Source organism: Macaca nemestrina, chromosome 1 (genome assembly GCF_043159975.1).
Source record: "Macaca nemestrina isolate mMacNem1 chromosome 1, mMacNem.hap1, whole genome shotgun sequence".
In the NCBI taxonomy this organism is placed as follows: Eukaryota; Metazoa; Chordata; class Mammalia; order Primates; family Cercopithecidae; genus Macaca; species Macaca nemestrina.
In genome coordinates this window covers 57,945,874-57,958,091 of record NC_092125.1, presented here as the reverse complement: position 1 = coordinate 57,958,091, position 12,218 = coordinate 57,945,874, and the positions used below count along the sequence as shown (strand labels likewise).

General features: G+C 40.9%; 1 non-coding gene across 1 annotated transcript; it reads right to left on the bottom strand.

Moving 5' to 3' along the window:
- Positions 1-2,757: 2,757 nt before the first annotated feature.
- LOC139360465 (U6 spliceosomal RNA) lies at positions 2,758-2,860 on the bottom strand. The gene has a single exon (XR_011617882.1). It is a non-coding gene; the product is annotated as a U6 spliceosomal RNA (small nuclear RNA).
- Between the last annotated feature and the right edge of the window lie 9,358 nt (positions 2,861-12,218).

The window sequence follows — 12,218 nt, the reverse complement described above, 5'->3', positions numbered from 1 at the left end:
CTCGCTCTGTCACCCAGGTTCAATCTCGGATCACTGTAACCTCTGCTCATTGCAACCTCCACCTCCCAAGTCCAAGAGATTCTCCTGCCTCAGCCTCCCAAGCAACTGGAATTACATGCACACGCCACCACACCAGGCTAATTTTTGTATTTTTAGTAGAGATGGGGCTTCACCATATTGGCCAGGCTGGTCTCAAACTCCTGACCTCAAGTGATCGGCCCGCCTCAGCCACCCAAAGTGCTGGGATTACAGGTGTGAACTACCACGGCTGGCCTCCAATTCTATCTGCTAATGTGAGCTATGACTTTTACAAAAGTTTGTGCTTTTTAAAACTGTAGTTTTAGTATGAAATGACTAAATCTACTTTTTTTTTTTTTTTTTTCCTGGAAGCCCTCAGTTGCCTATTGTTGCTGAAAATGTCTTCAAAATGCCCAGAGGGCTTAAACAGTAAATGCCTCTGGGAGAGGTATCACATTTTTTTTAAACTGATGTCATACTGTTTTTTGAGTAGAAATTGATAGGTAGAGGGTGCATAAGTAAAGAGAAACTGTATAAAACTTGAAGACCCAGGTGTTCCAGGAACCAATTCTAAAGACATATTTGATTTGAAAAAAAAATTCAGTCAAGTGCGTTCATTGTAAGCTTCTGAACAGACACTCTCCTTAAAGTGCATTTCTGACTTTTTTTTTTTTTAAACTCTACTTCATTTTGGGTGAATTTGTGCGAATTTTTTTTTTTTGCCTTTCTATTAATAATTCTTATGACAAAAATAATAGTGATAATTATTTTAAAATAATTTTTAATACAATTACAATTATAATTATAAAAATACAATTTATAATTATGTAAGGAAGTGATACTACCTTCAACATCTGTAGCTTCTAACAAGTGACAAGTCCTGTACACACACACACATATTTTAATATACACCATGTTCTCCCCCATCCTATGTGTCAAGGAACAATTCTTTCTCAGGTTGAGAGGGCTGGCAATGACTACAATAAATGTACTATTTACCTTGGCTATAATGTCCTAATTTTCACTTATGGCTCTCAAGGTATAGTAGCAGGGCTCAAATAAATCAAATCCTTGTCATGAAAGAGCTTTCTTTAACCAATTTATGAAATAGAAAGCACACTATTTCCAAAGAAGGTTAAGTGCAATGTATTATGCAGATAAAATAAGGTATTATTAGTGTAAATAGAATACACTGATACAATACTCCATAGGAAGGAGGTTCTATTTGCATGGCAGAAATCTCATCATTCTGATTAAAGCTTAAACGTGTTGCCGTGTTGGGTGTATTGCTGAATACCTGACGTGGGAACTGTGATTTGGCTTCACACTGCAGGAAACTTTAAGAGATCCACAACTCGGAGAACATTATTTTTTGGGTAATGGGTATTGGGTGTATTGTGAGGAATGTCAAGTTCTTCTAGTGCTTAGGAGGGAGAATCAGCAGCAGGAAAGAGCGGTCCAATGGTTGAGGTACGGCTTAAAGGTTCCCAACTCTCATGCCTTAGGAAAAAAGAAGAATTTGGAAATGTTCTTCAGAAATCACCTAATTTATGCCTTGGACATTTGAAATAATTATAACTATATCCCATTTTTTAGAGACTTCAAAAACATGATTCTGTAACTTTTCTCAGAAGTACATTGTTGAACAAGGGAGTTCTTCCTTATATCTTACTTGTGTCTTTCCTTTTCTGCTGTCTTCAGTGGGGTAAGAACAAGGAATATCTTGTGAGGCCAGGCATGGTGGTTCACGCCTGTAATCCCAGCACTTTGGGAGGCCAAGGCAGAAGGATTACTTGAGCCAAGAGTTCGAGACCAGCCTGGGCAACAGAGTGAGACCCCTCATCTCTACAAAAAAAAAAAAAAAAAGAAAAAAGAGCCAGATATGGCGGTAGGCACCTGTAGTCCCAGCTACATGGGAAGCTGAGGTGGGAAGATTGCTTGAGCTTGGCAGGTCAAGGCTGCAGTGAGCTCTGATTGTACCACTGTGCTCCAGCTTGGGTGACACAGCAAGATCCTGTCTCAAAAAAAGAAAAAAAGAGAAATACCTTGTGGCAAACAGTTATTCCTCAGGTTTTCTTTCCTCCTGATGCCTAGACTGAAAATTCTTTTTTTTCTCTTTAAGATAGTCTCACTCGGTCACCCAGGCTGGAATGCAGTGGTGCAATCTTGGCTCACTGCAACCTCTGCCTCCCGGGTTCAAGCGATTCTCCTGCCTCAGTCTTTTGAATAGCTGGGATTGCAGGCATGTGCCACCACACTTGGTTAATTTCTGTATTTTTAGTAGAGACAGGATTTTGCCATGTTGGCCAGCTGGTCTTAAACTCCTGACCTCAAGTGACCTACCTACTTTGACCTCCCAAAGTGCTGGGATTAGGGGCATGAGCCACTGAGCCTGGCCTCTTTTAAAATGTATATATTTTTACTTTATTAAAAAAATGTAATGGGGCCGGGCGCGGTGGCTCAAGCCTGTAATCCCAGCGCTTTGGGAGGCCGAGATGGGCGGATCTCGAGGTCAGGAGATCGAGGCCATCCTGGCTAACATGGTGAAACCCAGTCTCTACTAAAAAATACAAAAAAACTAGCCGGGTGAGGTGGCGGGTGACTGTAGTCCCAGCTACTCGGGAGGCTGAGGCAGGAGAATGGCGTAAACCCTGGAGGCGGAGCTTGCAGTGAGCTGAGATCCAGCCACTGCACTCCAGCCTGGGCCACAGAGCGAGACTCTGTCTCCCCCCCAAAAAATGTAATGTGGAATGCTTCATGAATTTGCATGTCATCCTTGCGCAGGGGCCAAGCTAATCCTCTCTGTATCTTTCCAATCTTAGTATGTATGCTGCCAAAGCAAAGCAAGCACTAGACTGAAAATTCTGACAAATCTGAGTTGGGTTAATTATTACATTGCTAAACACCTTTTAATGTTATTAAAAATGTGTAACTTGGCCGGGTGCGGTGGTTCACGCCTGTAATCCCAGCACTTTGGGAGGTCCAGGCAGGTCCTCAGGTCCAGGATCACCTGAGGTCAGGGGTTCGAGACCAGTCTGGCTAACATGGTGAAACCTCATCTCTACTAAAAATACAAAAATTAGCTAGGCGTGGTGGTGGGCGCCTGTAATCCCAGCTACTTGGGAGGCTGAGGCAGGAGAATTGCTTGAACCCAGGAGACAGAGGTTGTAGTGAGCTGACAAGGTGCCACTGCATTCCAGCCTGGGTGACAAAGTCAGACTCTGTCTCAAAATAAATAAATAAATAAATAAATAAATAAATAAATAAATAAAATGTATAACTCTATCTGGGCACAGTGACTGGGACCTGTAATCTGAGCACTTCAAGAGATGGAGGTAGGCAGATCACTTGAGGCCAGGAGTTCGAGACCAGCCTGGCCAACATGGCAAAACACCATCTCTAATAAAAATACAAAAATTAGTAGGGCGTGGTGGTGGGTGCCTGTAGTCCCAGCTACTCGAGATGCCGAGGCAGGAGAATCGCTTGAACCGGGGAGGCAGAGGTTGCAGTGAGCCGAGATCATGCCACTGCACTCCAGCCTGGGCAACAGAGTGAGACTCTGTCACCAAAAAAAAAAAAAAAGTATAACTCTGTGGCTAAATACTAGTTTAGGTTGAAATTTTGTATGACCTTTTTCATTAGTGTAGTTATGATAATATCATATTTAATAATATACTTATATCTACTGAAAAATTAATTTTTCTAGTATGTATATAGTCAATCTATATTTATTTGGTAACCTTTTCTTCCTGATATGCATTTTATCTTTTCAGCAAGCCCTCATCTTCTATTTTCATTTCCTGTAACCCTCAAATAGTGTTAGCCAAGTTATCAGCTGTTTATTAACATCCCAGTATTCATTCATTTATTTCTTCGATCATTTAAACACCTTTTTGTGAAAGACGTAGGGAGGAGGATATAAAAAAATGTAAGATTAGGATCCTTGGTTCTTGGAGTTCACAGTTAAGTCTTAGACACTTGTAAATTTTAATTTTAATTTTATCTTTAATTATTATTATTATTTTTTTTACAGAGATGAATCTCACTACATTGCCCAGGCTGGTCTCAAATTCCTGAGCTCGAGCAATTCTCCCTCGTCAGTCTCCCAAAGTGCTGAGGTTACAGACATGAGCCACCATGCCTAGCCGGCACTTGTAAATTAAATGGCAGTGCAAGGTAGTTTATAATTAAATATTCAGTTTGTGGCAGATAGTAAGCTTTGAGATTTCACAGGAGAGAGTCATGAAAGTGGGTTTCTGTGGTTGAGAAAATTTTTACGGAGAAGTGACTTAAACTGGGTCTTGAAGCACAAACACAATTTAAACAGCTGGAGAGGAGGAGACCAAGTCAGGCTGGAAAGGGAGCAGGTTGAAATGAGCCGATATGTGTGGAAATAATATGGAATTCATCCTGAAGAGAATGGAGCTTGCATTGGGAAGTAATAAGGCTAGTAAAGTGAGTCATGGTTAGATAAAAAGGGCCTTGAAAATTCCTAAGGATTTGGTTCTGTGGAAAATGGGTTTTGGAAGAGCAAGTGACAGAATAGTTTAAGAAATTGAACCTAGGCTGGGCACAGTGGCCCACAGCTGTAATCCCCGTGCTTTGGGAGGCTGAGGCGGGTGGATCACCTGAGGTCAGGAACTGGAGACGAGGCCGGCCAACATAGTGAAACCCCATTTCTACTAAAAATACAAAAATTAGCTGGGCGTGGCGGTGCATGCCTGTAATCCCAGCTGCTCAGGAGACTGAGGCAGGAGAAATGCTTGAACCTGGGAGGCAGAGGTTGCAGTGAACAAAGATCATGCCACTGGACTCCAACCTGGGTGACAGAGTGATACTCCATCTTAAAAAAAAAAAATAGAAAGTGAATCTGGTGATAACGTGCAATACAATGCAGTGGTGAAGGGCCCGGGTGCTGAAAGAACCAGGCACACGGCCTTGGTTATTTATTTGCTGTGTAAACTTGCTGAGTAATTTATTCATTCTCGGCCTTAGTTCTCTCATTTAAAAAAATTGATTTTTTGATTTTTAAAATGATTTATTTATTTTAATTTTTTAAGTGGACAAACTGTACATTTTCATGGGCTACATAGTGATGTTTCAATAAATAGACTGTATAGTGATCAGATCAGGATAATTAGCATATCCATCATCTCAAACATTTACCATTTCTTTGTACTGGGGACATTCGATATCCTCTTTCTAGCTATTTGAAACTATATAATATATTATTTTTAACTGTAGTCATCCTACAGTGGAATAGAACACTAGAACTTATTCCTCCTATCTAGCTGTAATTTTGCATCCTTTAACAAATCCTTACTTATCCCTCCCTATTCATCCTTTTTACCTCCCTTTGCCAGCCTGTAGTAGCCTCAGTCCTACTTATTACTTCTATGAGATCAACTTTTTTAGCTTCTACATATGAATGAGAACATGTGGTGTGTAACTTTCTGTTCCTAGCTTATTTCACATGGTAAGATTTCCTCTAGTTCCATCTATGTTGCCACAGATGACAGGATCTCATTCTTTTTTATGGCTAAATAGTAATCCATTGTGCATATATCCCACATTTTCTTTATTTGTTCATATGTTGTTGGACACCTAGGTTGATTCAATAATTTGGCTATTGTGAATAAGGCTGATATAAACATGGGAGCGCAGACGTCTCTTTGATATAATGATTTCCTTTCCTTTGGATAAATGCCCAACTGGAGGATTGCTGGATGACACATTGATTCTGTTTGTAGTGTTTTGAGGAACCTGCATACCGTTCTCCACAGTGGGTGTGCTCATTTACATTTCCACCAACAGCATGTGACAGTTCCCCCTTCTCCACATCCTCACCATCATTTATCATTTATTGTCTTTTTGACAATAGCCATACTAACTGGGGTGAGAAAAAAATTTTTATTTTTAATTGTGATTAAAAAACACTGTTCCTTTATTTTTGAAATTGAGGTATTAAATAATCACACCACCTACCTCTAGAGCTATTGTGAGGAGGGAATGAGGTGAATTATGTAAAATGCTTGGTGCATAGTAATCCTTCGAGATATATTAGCAAAAATTTTTCATCTGAAAGGGAAGAGATTAAAGAGAATGAGACAGGGGAGATGATTATAAATTGGTTGAGTTGGTCAAGTACCATTTTCCATATAAATAGCCCATGGTTACTTTTGTCATATTGTATTATTTCTATGTCTGATTTGAACTCATTGAAGGCAAGAAGTAACTCCAATGATAGACTGGTATAGGGTACGTAACTAGTAGACTGGTTCAGGACATGTAATGTGCATACACTAAATGCTTGTTTAATCCATATTGAGATATGGACTCAAGTGATCAGTGTGCACAGAAAGGGATGAATAAAATAGACCTGATGAGGGAAGAATTAGTTATCTTTAAATGATTGAAGCTGAGATGGGAGAGGCAAAAAGAACAGCAGAGATGGTTCCAGGGTTTTGACTTGGGTAACATAAAATGATTATATTTTTACAGAAGAAGGGAAGTCAGCAAATAATGAGTTTTGGAGATAAAATAGTGAGTTTGATTTTATTGCAGTTACTTCAGAGTGAGTCAGTCATTTATTTATTCAACAAATATGATTGAGTTTTTACCATGTGTGATGAGGTACTTTGTCCACATTATCTTTATAACATAAAATAGTGTGTGCAGGTCAGGAGCAGTGGCTCACACCTGTAATCCCAGCACTTTGGGAGGCGGAGGCAGGAGGATCACCTGAGGTCAGGAGTTCAAGACCAGCCTGGCCAACATGATGAAACCCCATCTCTACTAAAAATACAAAAAAGTTAGCCGGGCATGGTGGCATGCATCGATATTCCCAGCTACTTGGAAGGTTGAGGCAGGAGAATCACTTGAACTCAAGAGGCGAAGGTTGCAGTGAGCCAAGATTGTGCCATTGCACTCTAGCCTGGGCGATAGAGCGAAACTCCATCTCAAAAAGAAAAAAAATAGTGTATACCTTTCCTGTTATGCATTTGTCAGCTTCTTCCTCCTTTTTTCTTTCTTTCAGCTCCCTTTTGTTTTGTTCAATTGTCGATATTTATTAATCAGTGTGATCTCCAACACATCAACATGATTTCATGCATTTGGAGGAGAACTATTTCCTACATAAGTGGAAAATTGTGTGAGTGGCTTCTGGAAGACCTTCATTCTAAGCAGCTTTATGATGAAACATTTTATTTAGAAATCTGGACCTTTGGCCAGGCACAGTGGCTCATGCCTTAATCCCAGCACTTTGGGAGGCTGAGGCAGCAGGATCACCTGAGGTCAGGAGTTTGAGACCAGCCTGGCCAACATGGTGAAACCCCATCTCTACTAAAAATACAAAAATTAGTCAGATGTGATGGTGTGCACCTATAGTCCCAGCCACTCAGGTGGCTGAGGCGTGAGGTAGAGGCTGCAGTGAACTGAGATCGTGTCACTGCACTCCAACCTGGGCAACAGGGAGAGACTCTGTCTCAAAACAAAACAAAAACAAACAAACAAACAAACAAAAATCTGGGCCTTCTTTCTTCAGTTTGCTATAATCCACATTCACTGAGTAGAACTTGTATCAATCATTGGGACCCAGTTTGTTCCAGTGTTCTTTCTGGGTTATGGTTTCTGCCTCAATTAACACCTGGATTGAACAGTGCCAGATGCAAGACATCCAGTGTTGCTCCAATACCTCCAGCTTCAATAAATTCAAGGAGAGGGATTAACCTCAGATGCTTCTTGGCCTGACTGAGGATCTGGCAGAGCATGTTTGCAGCAGAGGCCTCCTATTGGAAAGGAGAGAACCAGCCTAGCTATCTGGCCCTGGACTAGGGAGTAGTATCTCGTCTTTTTCTTATCATTGTTTTCTTGCATTTCTTCTCTCTCTGGTTTCAGTACTATACTAGTCCTGCTGTCTGTTAGTACATGAATTGCCTCTAACATATTCGCTGCTCTCTTTCCTTACCTTGCTCATTTTCCTTCTCGATCTTTTCTGGTAACCCATGAAATCAAGGGTTCTCGAGCCCATGGTGCACCCCCTTCTGAAGAGCTGAGTTTTGAGCAGTGAATGTGAAGGGGGTAATTGCAATTCAGAAGGGTTCTGTGTGTGGAGAGGTTGTACCCAGTTTCTCTTGGATCTTGAACCAGAAAATGATTCCTCTGGAGCATGTTGATAATTTTCAGTCTGGCTTCTAACTACCTAGGATAATTCAGGTTATGGTGAGATGAGAGAGGTACGAGTTTAACTGTAACACAATCAGATCAGTTTTAGATAAAGCCAAGAAGACTTAATGAGTTGTGCTTCACAGAAAAATTTCTATGTAGGAGAGCATCTTGTTTTTCAGGTGAACATTAACACTGGCCAGCATAAGCCAGGAGTATGGAAAAGAACACTGGATCAGGAATCAGAACATCCAGGCACTTTAATTCTGAGAGCTGAATTTAGAATCTTTCGTTATTCCCATTCACTGCTGATGTGGTTTGGCTCTGTGTCCCTACCCAAACCTCATCTCAAATTGTAATCCTTATGTATAGAGGGAGGGAAGTGATTGGATAATGGGGGTGGTTTCCCCCATGCTGTTCTCATGATAGTGAGTTAATTCTCACGAGATCTGATGGTTCCATAAATGATAGTTTTTCTTGGGCTCTCACAGGCAGTCTGTCCTGCTGCCTTGTGAAGAAGTTGCCTGCTTCCCCTTTCCCCTTCCGACATGATTGTAAGTTTCCTGAGGTCTTCCAGTCATGCGGAACTGTGAGTCAATTAAACCTCCTTTCTTTATAAATTACCCAGTCTCGGTTATGTCTTTACAGCAGTGTGAGAATGGACTAATACAACTGCTTTTTTTTTTTTTTTTTTTTTTCTGACAGAGCCTCACTCTATCACCCAGGCTGGAGTGCAGTGGCATGATCATGGCTCACTGCAGCCTCAACCTCCCAGGCTAAAGTGATTCTTCTATCTCAGTCTTCCCTGTAGTTGGGACTACAGGCACATGCCACCATGCTGAGATAATTTTTGCATTTTTTAAAGATGAGGTTTCTCCATGTTGCCCAGACTGGTATTGAACTCCTAAGTTCAAGTGATCCTCCCGCCTTGGCCTCCCAAAGTGTTGGGATTACAAGTGTGAGCCACCACACCTGACCTCCCATTCAGCGCTTTACCATGATTTACTTTGAGTAAAACCAGGTAGAACTGAAACTTGAGTAATTTCCAATTGGCGATGGTTGAGTCAGGAGCAGTACCAAGATTTATTTTGCTAAGCTAACCCTTAATTTGCGGAAAACACACATTAAATATGTAAATAAGACTTGGGGGCAGGAAGAGACTTTTAAGTTGTTCAACAGAATAAAATATTTTGAGGCACTTAAAAAATTCCATAAAGCATTTCGGAAGCACGATTTACGCATGGGTAATTCACGTGCTAATTGTAATTCAAACTCTTCTCTCTAAACTAATTCTCTAAAGATCTCTACCAGGTTATTTTTTTTCTGCTAGATTAGTTTATGTTGTTTGTACTTGAACAGAATAAAAGTGGACTTCAATAATGTTCATAAATCAGATACTTCACAAATTCCAATTGTTTCTCATCCTTAATTAATGAAGTTTTGGTGTATTTCCATCTTATTTCAAAAAGCTGCCAAAACAAGGATTTCTACAGGAAATATGTTGCCCCCTCCACATGTATTTAAGTTTAGACATTCCCAAATTTCTCCGTTAAGCATCCCCCTGCTTTAAAAATTTTGAAGAAGGCCGGGCGCGGTGGCTCAAGCCTGTAATCCCAGCACTTTGGGAGGCTGAGGCGGGTGGATCACGAGGTCAGGAGATCCAGACCATCCTGGCTAACACGGTGAAACCCCGTCTCTACTAAAAATACAAAAAACTAGCCGGGCGAGGTGGCGGGCGCCTGTAGTCCCAGCTACTCGGGAGGCTGAGGCGGGAGAATGGCGTAAACCCGGGAGGCGGAGCTTGCAGTGAGCCGAGATCACGCCACTGCACTCCAGCCTGGGAGACACAGCGAGACTCCGTCTCAAAAAAAAAAAAAAAAAAAAAAAAAAAAAAAAAAAAAAAAAAAAATTTTGAAGAAATGTTTAAATTCATAAAAATACCTAAAATTATTTTTAGTAGGTTGGATAATTTTTCCTAATTCTCACTTCTTCTAGATATGGATTATATAGCCAAGCCTTTGCTGTGTGACTTTTCAGTCCCTCCTACATTAAGCGGAGGGCAATTTCTTATCTCATTGATTTACTTTGGCCAATGCAGTCCTATTTTTTATTGAGACAAAATTTAGATATTATAAAATTCATCATTTAAAGTGTCCAATTCAGTGGATTTTAGCATGTTCGCAATGTTGTGCATCCATGTTGTGCATCCATCACCGCTATCTAATTCCAGAGCATTCTTATCTTCTCTAAAAGGAACCACGTGCCCATTAGCAGTCACTCGCCATTCCTCCCTCCTCATACACCAACCACGTGTCTTTACGGATTTGATTAGTCTGAACATTTCATGTAAGTAGCATCATACACTATGTGGTTTTTTTTGTGTTTGGCTTCTTTCACTCAGTACAATGTTTTTAAAGTTCATCCATATTGTAGCATGTATCAGCATTGCATTTCTGTTTTCTTTTTCTTTCTTTTTTTTTTTTTGAGACGGAGTTTTGCTCTTGTTGCCCAGGCTGGAGTGCAATGGCATGATCTCGGCTCACTGCAACCTCTGCCTCCCAGGTTCAAGAGATTCTCCTGCCTCAGACTTCCAAGTAGCTGGGACTACAGGCATATGCCAACATGCCCGGCTAATTTTGTATTTTTAGTAGAGACAGGGTTTCACCATGTTGGCCAGGTTGGTCTTGAACTCCTGACCTCAGGTGATCCACACACCTTGGCCTCTCAAAGTGCTGGGATTACAGGTGTGAGCCACCACGCTGGCCATTTCATTTCTTTTTATGGAAAAATAATATCCCATTTCATGGACATGCCACTTTTTGTTTATACATTCATCAGCTGATAGACATATGAGTTATTTCCACTGTTTGGCTATTGTGAATAATGCTGCCATGAATGTTTGTGTACAAATTTTTATATGAGCATGTGTTTTCATTTCTCTCTTGGGTATATACCTATTAGCAGAATTGGGTCATATGGTAACTCGTTAACATTTTGAGGAACTATTAATCTGTTTTCCATAGTAGATAAAGTATTTTACATTCCTATTAGCAATGTAAGAAGGTTCCAATGTCTCCACATCCTCGTGAACACACATTATTGTCTGTCATTTTGATTGTAGCCATCCTAGTGGGTGTTCAGTTGTACAAAGTCAACAGGGTTTCTGCATGTTGGTCAGGCTGGTCTTGAACTTCTAACCTCAGGTGACCTGCCCACCTCAGCCTCCCAAAATGCTGGGATTACAGGTATGAGCCACCACACCGGCTAATTTTATATTTTTAGTAGAGATGGGGTTTCTTCATGTTAGACAGGCTGGTCTCGAACTCCCGACCTCAGGCGATCCTCTCGCCTTGGCCTCCCAAAGTGCTGGGATTACACGTGTGAGCCACTGCACCCGGCCTCTTTTAACCTTTCTTTATGGAGCCTATTTTATGTAGTTTAGCTAAATAATTTTGGTTCCTTTTGTTTAAAGCCCTTTTCCAATTTTCTCCCCTAAAATGAATAATGAAAAACTGTACACTCATTCATTCACTGATTTATTTTACAAGTATTTATGGAGTAGAGATGAACCTAAACCCTCTTATTAAAGGACTTATATTGGAGTGTGAAACACAGACAATAAAAAATTAAAAATAACCCCCCAAATCCCTCTTCCTCCACAACCCATCTTTCCATTAAAAAAATACTATAATTTCAGATAAGTGTTGAGAGACAAATCAGAGAAGGAGTGTAGAGAGTGACTGAAGTGGCAGGCAATATTGAATAGCAGGTACAGCAGGTGATATTTGAGTAGAGGCCTGGATGATGTATAGAAGTCAGCCACATCAAGAATAGGGGAAAGGACATTCTAGGCAGAGGAAGGGACTGTGCAAATGCCCTGGAGTGGGAGCAAGCTTGGTGTCTCTGCGGACTAGCAGGTCCATGTGTCCAGAGTATATGAGGGAACTGGGGAGGAGATAGACTGGATAAGTAGGAGGGGCTGAATTGTGTGCAGTCTGACAGGCCATATGAAGGGGAATTGACGGTATGAGAAGTTG